Source organism: Schistocerca gregaria, chromosome 5 (assembly GCF_023897955.1).
Source record: "Schistocerca gregaria isolate iqSchGreg1 chromosome 5, iqSchGreg1.2, whole genome shotgun sequence".
NCBI lineage: Eukaryota > Metazoa > Arthropoda > Insecta > Orthoptera > Acrididae > Schistocerca > Schistocerca gregaria.
Genome location: NC_064924.1, coordinates 541,390,412 through 541,393,857, shown reverse-complemented (window position 1 = coordinate 541,393,857; position 3,446 = coordinate 541,390,412). Strand labels below are relative to the sequence as shown.

The 3,446-nt window shown below is 37.1% G+C and overlaps 1 non-coding gene across 1 annotated transcript; it reads right to left on the bottom strand.

Annotated features, from left to right (window-relative positions):
• Nucleotides 1–389: 389 nt before the first annotated feature.
• On the bottom strand, nt 390–462 carry Trnaa-cgc (transfer RNA alanine (anticodon CGC)). Its single transcript has one exon. It is a non-coding gene; the product is annotated as a tRNA-Ala (tRNA).
• Between the last annotated feature and the right edge of the window lie 2,984 nt (nt 463–3,446).

Sequence of the window (3,446 nt, the reverse complement as noted above, 5' to 3'; positions counted from 1 at the left end):
ACTGCATATAGTGGGTCTTTTCAACGTTTAATCCCAGAGAATTGGCTACGAACCACTTATTAATGTCAGTAAAAATTTTATTAGCTTCCCTTTCTAAAACTATAGTTGATTTACTATTTGTTGCAAAGTTTGTATCATCTGCAAATAAGACAAACTTGGCATCTGGTAATGTAGCAGATGATAGGCCATTAATATACACAAGAAACAGTAGTGGACCTAGTGGTGGTGGTTCGTGTTTAACGTCCCATCAACAACGAGGTCATTAGAGACGGAGCGCAAGCTCGGTTTAGTGAAGGATTTGGAAGGAAATCGGCCGTGCCCTTTCAAAGGAACCATCCCGGCATTTGCCTGAAACGATTTAGGGAAATAACGGAAAACCTAAATCAGGATAGCTGGAGACGGGATTGAACCGTCGTCCTCCCGAATGCGAGTCCAGTGTGCTAACCACTGCACCACCTCGCTTGGTAGTATGGAACCTTGGGGACCACCACATATAATTTCTTCCGAGTCAGATGATTTCTGATTGCCTTCTGCTGAAGTGTTACATAATGACACCCTTTGGTTTCTATTAGTAAGATATGACTGAAACCACTTTGCAGCACTACCAGTGACGCCATAATATTTTAATTTACTAAAAGAATGCTGTGATTCACACAGTCAAACACCTTTGACAGGTCACAGAATATGCCAGTTGCCTCTAATTTGTTGTCCAATGAATTAAGGACATAATTAAGGACCTTTTCGCTGTAAGTGTAAATAGCTTTCTCAATATTAGAAACCTTAAGAAACCCAAACTGTGACTTTGACAGTAAGTTATTTTCACTTGAACATTACCTCATAAAGATTTTTGAAAAAGCTAGCAAAAGTGAGAGCAGTCGGTAATTTCACGGCATTTCTTTGTCTCCTTTCTTGTGGATAGGTATAACATCAGCATATTTAAGCCAGTCCTCGAATGTTCCTGTGACAAGTGATTGATTACACAAATAACTTAAGATATGACTAAGCTCACATGAACACTCTTTTATTAACTTTGTTGATGTGTTATCATAACCACTAGACTGCTTTGATTTCAAGGACTTTTGCTGGATTCTATTTCTTTGAGTGAAGTAAGTGTCAATTCCATTTTACTAAGATTGCTTGTGTGCACTGGTCTCAGAAATTCCACTGCATTATTTACTGAAACTGACAACCCCATGCTATCAGTAACAGAGACAAAATACTTGTTCAAATGGTTTGCAAGACAACATGTGTTTGTTGCCAGGGTTTCATTTATTTTTATAGATATTTGTTCCTCTTCTTTTGTGATCCTACCTGTCTCTGACTTAACTATATCCCATATTGTTCTTATTTTATTTCTGGTTATGTTTATCTTCTTCTCATAATGCAGGTGTTTAGATTTCTGGATAACCTTCTTCAATGTTTTGCAGTAATTTTTGTAATGAGCTATAATGCTATTATCAAAGGCATCCCTACGTATCAGATAGACTTTCATTTTTGTCTCACATGATATCTTTATCCCTTGTGTGATCCATGGCTTCTTATTAGACTTCTGCTTAATTTGAGTTACCTTCAAGGGAAAACAATTTTCATATAAGGTGCTAACTTTATTAATGAATGTTTCGTATTTTCCATTTGTGTCTTGGGTGCTGTAAACATCCATCCAATTAATTTCTTTGACCAATCTCCTACATTTCTCATTTTTTGACTGTCTTATTGTCCTTCTGTACTGAGTTCTGATAGATGTTTTACCCTGACAATTCCCAGAATTTAATGTTAGGTGTTGCAGGTCCTGGTCAGGTAGCTCATTTACTACTACTTTTGTAATGTTGCTTTTTTGCCTAGACTTGTCTATAAATATATTATCAATGGTACTCTTAGAACATCTGTATACCCTAGTTGGGAAATTAACAGTAGAAATTAAATTGAATGACAATGTAACTGATTTCAGTAATTTTTCACTGACAATGTTTTTCAGGACATCTATATTACAATCAGCAGCAAGCACTAGTTCTTTGTTCTTTAATTTTAGATGAGATAGTAAATCTTCAAGACAGTTCATAAACAGGTTGAAATTTCCTGAAGGTGCTGTATATGGCTGCTATTATAAAGCCTGTGGAATATTGCATGGTGGTGGCGGGGTGACGGGGGAGGGGGGGGGGGGGAATCTTACGCAGTGCTGACAACAATTGCAGCTCGCACTACGACCTGATCACTTAGTGAGATGGAAATTACACAAGGAATCAACGACGCATTACACATGTGGTACTTATTTGTAGCCGTGAATATGAAATGAAATTAATTTAATGGCACAGCTCAAGGTCAATCAGTTCACCAAGTAACGGCTTGTGCAATACCACTTGTGTCAGCTGGTAAATATTGACAAACACGGTGGCAAGCGTCACGAAATCTCCCGAATCCAGAAGACGACGATTTCTGAGAAGCACTGTGGGACATTGCCTCAAGAAAAGTTGGACATGGTATATAGTAGGGTCGCGTTATGCGAATGCAATGGCCCCTAGCGGACCAAGCTAGAAACTGCAGGGTTGCGTGATGCAAGAGTTTTCTTATGATGGGGGTTAATTGCTTCAGTTTCGCTACATGGGTGTGAGTGAAAAGGGAATGGTAACTATGTCCACAGTCCACTGCTTTGACTAAGAGAAGAAATATATAGATTTAAAAAAATAATTAAAAAAACTGCGTGCTACGTGTGAACAATGATATAACAATCACACATTTTAATTTCAACCCAAAACAACTTTAAAATGTGAGACACAAGCCGCTACATTCCAACTAACGCTGTTCAATTTACCCGATGCAGATAATCAATCAATGAAAAAATAATCTACTGAGTACCAAACTATTACCTTCAAAATTAATAAGAACCTAACTCTCATAAGGAATAAAAATTGAGGTTATGTGCTTATTTTCAGTGGGTCTATCTTCCGTAATACTACCAAAATCAGTCTGCTGAACTTCAAATATTTCATTCTGTGCAATTTCTCACTTTTGAGATAACGCGCTAGGAAACACACGTTCTAAAGAAAATCACCTTACTTAGACTACTTTCATTCTTTTACTCTTAGCCCAGTCAACAAAGACACAAATTGTCGACTGGAGAAAAAATTGGTGTAGCTGCAAATTTTTATACAGTAGTAGGTGGCAGTGTCATAAAAACATGCTAAACTCCTGATCGATGGGGTGTGAGCATGGAGGTGTTTAAACGTCATTTCGTCTTTGGTTTCTCTTCAATATTTCGAAAACTTACCTTCTAGCGAAAATGTTTAATCTTAAAAATTTACACGAAATTCTTTTGCTACAAAGACGGTGCTATTCATTTTTCCCTCTAGGACCAATAGTTTCTGTGTTGCAGGGGATGGAAAAATGAAAATTATTAAAAATTGTGTTTAAATGGTATAGCGTTAATGTTTATTATTAAACAAAGTGGA